The 6,886-nt window shown below is 50.5% G+C and overlaps 1 long non-coding RNA gene across 1 annotated transcript; it reads left to right on the top strand.

Moving 5' to 3' along the window:
* Positions 1–1,099: 1,099 nt before the first annotated feature.
* LOC134166337 (uncharacterized) lies at positions 1,100–6,799 on the top strand. The gene is made up of 3 exons (XR_009965828.1): positions 1,100–1,668; positions 2,278–2,343; positions 6,728–6,799. It is a non-coding gene; the product is annotated as an uncharacterized LOC134166337 (long non-coding RNA).
* Positions 6,800–6,886: the final 87 nt, after the last annotated feature.

The raw sequence follows: 6,886 nt of genomic DNA, 5'->3' as shown, positions 1-6,886 counted from the left end.
TGCTTGGGAGTGGGTGTGATAGTCTACGTAGAGTTAGTGTCTGAGCCAGAGGGTGTGAGGGTCTGTGTTGAGATTGACAGGCATACACAGACTCATATTCAGACAAGCCAGGTGTCAGTGTGAGCTTAGGCTGAGTCTTAGAGGCAGATAAAGCTTTTACTTGGCGTTGCTGTGAATAAGGCCAGGTTGTTCTTGCAGATGGCGAGATGGTTAGCCCTGTGTGAGAGGCTGATGGAGGAGGGTTGAGCTGGGTGACGGAAGCAGGTGGGTAAATTTTTTGTTTCAGAGGGAAGCTCTGCTTTATTCTCCTGGCTGGCTTATGACTTGCTGTGTTTTTTTAAACTGGTAGGTGCGGAGCGAGGTGCGAAGCAGAGCTGGGTGCCCCTGGGCTGTCTTGGACTCGGTGAGTTCTGCTTATCAGACTGAAGCAGCAAGCGAGTGAGCGTCTTGTGGTTTTTGTGAAATTAAAACCAGCTTTTCATGTTGTGTTCTGCAGGTGGTGCCCAGGATCAAAGAAGAGAAGGGAAGGCGTGCAAAGTCCAATGGAGGAGTAGCAGAGTGACGGGAGAGGGAGTGGGGACTTGGTGAGGGAAGGGTGTTACTTTGAACCCTCTCTCAGGGTTTGTCTGTTTCCCTTGGTGTTTCAGGTGCTGCAGGTAACTCGGGAGAGGTGAAGGTGCCAAGTGAGGAGGGCTGTGAGGAGGTAAGGGGTTTGTGTGCGTGTGCGGTAGCTTAGAATTGAGAAGAAGGTGTTGAGTGCTATTAGTGTTTGTGTTTGGCATTGCAGGTCTTGCCCTGGATCTTTGGAGTAGGATGAGTGCTTGAGGTGAGTGAGGGAGGTAAGGAGAAGGATCGTGGGGTCGGTGACTTTTGCAAGAACCATGGTCATTGTCTTCTGTTGCGCTCCTAGAGCACGGAGAGCAGGAGATGCCCCAGGTCAGACTGTGGAATGGCTTTGGGACAGGCGAGGCCAGTGTTGAGGAGCTTTGGAGGAGCCCAAGGGTTGGTAAGGAAGAGGCCGGGCGGGATGGCTGGGGTGGTGGAGATGAGGGCCACCACAGGCTGTTCCCTGGTTTTGGTTTGTTTCTGCAGATGATGAAGAGGAACTTGTCAAGGTCTGCAGCATGGCTGGCGTCTGCCCTGGGAGTTCTGAGCAGTGAGGTTGCCTCGAGAGGCATGGAACTATGCAAGCTAAGTAGAGGGACTGCTTTAGGAGGCAAGGGGGTGGGAGACAGGGTCAGAATGGCAGGAAGGTGTTTGAGATGTATCGTTCCAATGTAGTGTTTGATCCAGAATGTCTGAGAAGACGCTTGGAGGTGCCTGGGAGGGGAATGGTCAGTTTTAGTAAAGGTAGTGCCTGGGAGTTAAATGCCAGGATGAAAAGGTGCCATTTGTGGGGCTTAAGTCTGAGGTGTCTTGTCAGGGGCAGTAGGTAACGGTCCTCGGTGAACCAGGCAAGGGTGGGAAAGTAGTGTTTGTTGCCTTTGGCTCCTCGCAGAGAGTTGTGCTGTGGCTGCTTCAGGCGAAGTCCAGCTTTGGTTCCTAGCCAGGGAGTTGTGCTTTAGAGCTGCCTGGAGAAGTCCTGACCCTGGGAGACCTTCCTAGATACGCTTGGCCGCTTCTTGCGACGTGGGCTGGCCCCCTGCGTAGCAATGAGCGTGCTTTTTTGTGAGTATGAAAGCCCGAGCCTCATGCTGTGTGAGGGAGGCAGAAGCTCATGCCAGGCAGGTGAAGGTTGCCTGCGCGGGGACGCCCGCTAAGGTTGAGCCTGCCACCTCGCACTGCCATGAGGATTGTCGGAGCTGGTTTGCTGATGGTCTTCCCAGGGTTCTTGGGGTTGGTAAGATAAGTAAGCAGGAGAAGTATGCTTTACTATTTCTATAGTTTTGTGTATTAATAAGCTAGCTGTGAGTTTTCTGCTTTTCTCTGGTTTTCTGTCACCTGGAATTCTTGAACTCTGGAATGCATGTGGTGGGGTTTTATAATCACAGTGTAGTTCTCTCCTCTTGATGAGCTGTGTGAATGGACAGAAGAGCTGTGAGAATAAGCTTGTAATTAATGACACAGGCCCAGAGAGCCTGCTTGGGAGTGGGTGGGATAGTCTACGTAGAGTTAGTGTCTGAGCCAGAGCGTATGAGGGTCTGTGTTGAGATTGTCTGAATCAGAGTCTGTGTATGCCCCTCAACCCCTGTGTGGGTGTGAGCTTGGGGTGAGACTTAGAGGCAGAACAAGCTTTTGCTTGGCATTGCTGTGAATAAGACCCGGCTGTTCTTGCAGATGGCGAGATGGTTAGCCACGTGTGAGAGGCTGATGGAGGAGGGTTGAGCTGAGTGACAGTACCAGGTGAGTCAATTTGTGGTGTCAGAAGGAAGCTATGCCTTCTTCTCCTGGCTGGCTTTTGACTTGCTATATGTTAATTTGGAGGTGCGGAGCGAGGAGCCAAGCGAGATACCTGCCCCCGAGCTGAATTGAACACGGTGAGCTATGCTTCGCAGACTGCAGCAACAGGAGACTCGGTGTCTTGTAATCTTCGTGGAATTTGAAACATCCCTTGTGTTGTGTTTTGTAGGCGATACCTGGTCTCAGACATAGAACCGAAGATCTGCACAGGCCAGCGGTAAAGTGACGAGAGAGGGAGATGGCACTTAGTGAGGGAAGGGTGCAGCTTTGAGCCCTCTCTCAGCGTGTCTGCTTCTGTTTCTTTTTCAGGTGCCGCAGGCAACTCGGGAGAGGTGAAGGCGCAAAGTGTGGGGAGCTGTGAAGAGGTAAGTGGGTTGTGTGTGTGTGTGTGTGTGTGTGTGTGTGTGTGTGTGATGGCTGGGCGTTGAGGAGAACATGGTGAAGGGGTTCAGTATTTGTGTTTGGTATTGCAGGGCCTGCCCTCTGCCTTTGGACTGGGATGAGTTCTTGAGGTGAGTCAGTGAGGTAAGCAGAAGGATTTTGGGTTCGGTCCCTTTTGCGAACACCCTGGTCATTTCTCTCTATTGCACTCCTAGGACTCGGAGGGCAGGGCAGGCCCGGAATGAGACTCTCAAATCGTTTTGGGACAGGCAAGGTGAGCACAATGTTGAGGAGGTTTGGAGGATGCAGATGGCTGTGACGCGACAGGCCGCTGGGCTCGGCTGGAGTGGTGGTGATAGCGGCCAGCACAGCGTGGTCCCCTTTCTTTGTTTGTTTCTGGCAGATGATGAAGAGGAACTTGGCAACGGCTGCAGCATCGCTGGAGTCTGCTGCGGGAGTTCTGAGCTGTGAGGCTTCCTGAAGAGCTGTGGCAGGATGCACGCTAAGTAGAGGGACTGCTTTTTGAGGCGAGGGGGTGGGGGACAATATCAGAATGGCAGGAAGGGGTTTGAGATGTAGTGTTGTGATGTAGTATTTGATTCAGAATGTCTGAATGTCCGAGAACACGCTTGAAGGTGCCTGGGAGGGGAATGGTCAGCTCTAGTGAAGGTAGTGCCTGAGAATTAAATGCCAGGGTGATAAAGGTACCATTTGTGGGGCTTAAGTCTGGGGTGTTGTGTCAGGGCCAGTAGGTAATGGTCCGTGGTGAACCAGGCAAGGGTGGGAAAGTAGTGTTTGTTGCCTTTGGCTCCTCGCAGAGAGTTGTGCTGTGGCTGCTTCAGGCGAAGTCCAGCTTTGGTTCCTAGCCAGAGAGTTGTGCTTTAGAACTGCCTGGAGAAGTCCTGACCCTGGGAGACCTTCCTAGATACGCTTGGCCGCTTCTTGCGACGTGGGCTGGCCCCCTGCGTAGCAATGGGCGTGCGTTTTTGTGAGTATGAAAGCCCGAGCCTCATGCTGTGTGAGGGAGGCAGAAGCTCATGCCAGGCAGGTGAAGGTTGCCTGCGCGGGGACGCCCGCTAAGGTTGAGCCTGCCACCTCACACTGCCATGACGCTTGTCGGAGCTGGTTTGCTGATGGTCTTCCAGGGTCCTTGGTGTTGGTAAGATAAGCCACCATGAGAAGTATCCTATCTCTATAGTTTCCTATGTTAAAGAACTAGTTGAGAGTTCTATGTTTGTCTCTGTTTTTCTCTTACCTGGAGTTATTGAACTCTGGAACGTATGTGGTGGTGTTTTATAATCACAGTGTAGTTCTCTCCTCTTGATGATCTGTGTGAATGGACAGAATTGCTGTAGGAATAAGCTTGTATTTAATGACACAGGCCCAGAGAGCCTGCTTGGGAGTGGGTGTGATAGTCTATGTAGAGTTAGTGTCTGAGCCCGAGGGTGTGAGGGTCTGTGTTGAGGTTGTCTGAATGTCAGCCTGTGTATGCCTGTCAACCTAAGTGTCGGTGTGAGCTTGGGCTGAGACTTAGAGGCAGAATTAACTTTTGCTTGGCACTGCGGTGACTAATGCCAGGTTGTTCTTGGAAATGGCGAGATGGTTAGCCACGTGTGAGAGGCTGATGTAGGAGGGTTGAGCAGTGTTGAAGGTACCAGGTAGGTAAACTTGTTGTGTCAGAAGGAAGTTATGCCTTATTCTCCTGGGGGGCTATTGACTTGCTGTGTTTTTTTAATTTGGAGGTGCAGAACAAGGAGCTAAGTGAGACCTGTGACCTAGAGCTGACTTGAGCAAGGTAAGCTGTATTTTGCAGACTGAATCAGCAACTGAGTGTCTTATAATTTTCATGAAATTAAAACATCCCTCGTTGTTGTTTTCTGTAGGCAGTGCTCGGGCTTGAAGAAGAGAACTGCAGACCTGCTAAGGTCAGTGCATGAGCAGTAAAGTGACAGGAGAGGGAGATGGGACTTGGGGAGGCATGGCTGCAGTTTGGAACCTTATTTGTGTGCTTCTACATGTTTTTCAGGTGCTGCAGCCAACTCAGGAGAGGTGAAGACCTAAACCAAGGAGGGCTGTGAGAAGATAAAAGGGCTGTGTGTGGGGGTGGCTGCTCAAAGTTGAGAATATCACGGCAGAGGGGTTCAGTATTTGTGTTTGGTATTGCAGGTTCTGCCTTCTAAATCTGGAGTCACGTGAGTGTGTGAGGTGAGGCAGGGTGGTAACAACAGGGGTTGTGGGTTAGTCACTTTTTGCAAGCACCATGGTAATTTGTCTCTCTCGTACTCCTAGGTTGTGGAGGTCAAGAGAAAGCCAGGCATCAGACTTTGCAATCAATTTGGAGCATGAGAGCACAATGTTGAGGAGCATGGGAGGAGGAAGAGGGTTGTTATGGAACAGGCTGGTGGTGTTGGCTGGGGTGGGGCTACTGACAGCCAGCCCAGTGTGTTCCCATTTGTTTGTTGTTGCAGGTGATGAAGAGAAACTTGGCAACTGTGGCAAGATCTCAGGACTTTGATATGTGAGTTTGCAACATTGGGCCTGTCTGGAGACCATGGCACTATGGAAGCTAAGTAGAGGGACTCTGGTTTGGGATAAGAAGATTGAGGTACACTGTCAGGATAGTAGGAAGGGGTTTGAAATGTGGCATGGGGCCGAGGGAAAGGCAGTGGGCTACTCAGCCATAGGAGATAACTGTGGGCAGGGCAGCTCCAGCTTTGACTTAAATAGTACAAGAGGTCTGTGTTCTGTATCAGCACCTCTTCAGGTCTTGATATACTCATTGCTCATTGAGCACAAGGTGCTCAGTGCATTCCTCTGGCACTGTTCTTTGGATCTTGACCCCTTGCATCAGTCACCTTAAGTGCCGGCTGGAAAATTCCTTTCCAAATATACAAGCATAAAACACAGTAGGGCTTGTACCTGGTATCATCAATTGGTTAACAGTAGTGAAGGTAGTGCCTGAGAGTTAAATGCCAGGATGAAAAGGTGCCATTTGCTGGGCTCAAGTGTCGGGTGTCGTGTCTGGGACAATAGGTAATGCTCCTTGGTGAAATACACAAAGATAGGAAAGCACTGTTTTTTGTCTTTGGCTCCTTCCTGGAGTGTTCTGCTTCGGATTTTCCAGAAAAGTCTAGTATTGGTTCCTACCCCGAAAATTCTGCTTTAGAATTGCTTGGAAAAGTTCAGACCCTTCAAGACCTTTCTAGATATTGCTCACTACTTCTTCTGACATAGGCTGGCCCCCTGTGTCAGAATGAGTGCACATTTTTGTGAGTATGAAAGCCCGAGCCTCATGCTGTGTGAGGGAGGCAGAAGCTCATCCCAGCCAGGTGAACGTTGCCTGCGCGGGGACGCCCGCTAAGGTTGAGCCTGCCACCTCGCACTGCCATGATGATTGTCGGAGCTGGTTTGCTGATGGTCTTCCCAGGGTCCTTGGGGTTGGTAAGATAAGCAACCATGAAAAGTATCCTTTAGTGTATGCTTTACTACCTCTGTAGCTTCCTATGTTAATGGACTAGTTAAGAGTTCTCTGTTGGTCTGTGTTTTTCTCTTACTTGGAGTTCTTGAACTCTGTAACGTATGTAATGGGTTTTCCTCATGACAGTGTAGCTCTCTACTCTTGATGATATGTGTGAATGGACAGAAGAGCTCTGGGAATAAGCTTGTAATTAATGAGACAGGCCCAGAGAGTCTGCTTGGGAGTGGGTGTGATAGTATATGTAGAGTTAGTGTGTCAATCTGTGGTGTCAGAAGCAAATTCCAGTTTATTGTCCTGGTGGGATGATGACTTGCTGTGTGTTTTGAATTTGGAGGTGCGAAGCGAGCTGGGTGCCCCAGAGCTGTCCTGGACTCGGTGAGTTCTGCTTGGCAGACTGAAGCAGCAATTGGTGGAGCGTCTTGTGGTTCTTGTGAAATGAAAACCAGCTCTTCGTGTTGTGTTCTGCAGGCGGTGCCCGGGCTCAAAGAAGAGAAGGGAAGACGTGCAAAGTCCAGCGCAGGAGTAGCAGAGTGATGGGAGAGGGAGCAGGGACTTCTGGAGGGGAGGGTGTTACTTTGAACCCTCTCTCAGGGTTTGTCTGTTTCCCTTGGTGTTTCAGGTGCTGCA

Source organism: Pezoporus occidentalis, unplaced genomic scaffold (assembly GCF_034315485.1).
Source record: "Pezoporus occidentalis ecotype Australia unplaced genomic scaffold, CSIRO_AGI_Poc_V1 ctg2593, whole genome shotgun sequence".
Taxonomy (NCBI): domain Eukaryota; kingdom Metazoa; phylum Chordata; class Aves; order Psittaciformes; family Psittacidae; genus Pezoporus; species Pezoporus occidentalis.
The sequence above is the reverse complement of the archived record's forward strand: the minus strand, read 5'-3'. Positions and strand labels throughout refer to the sequence as shown.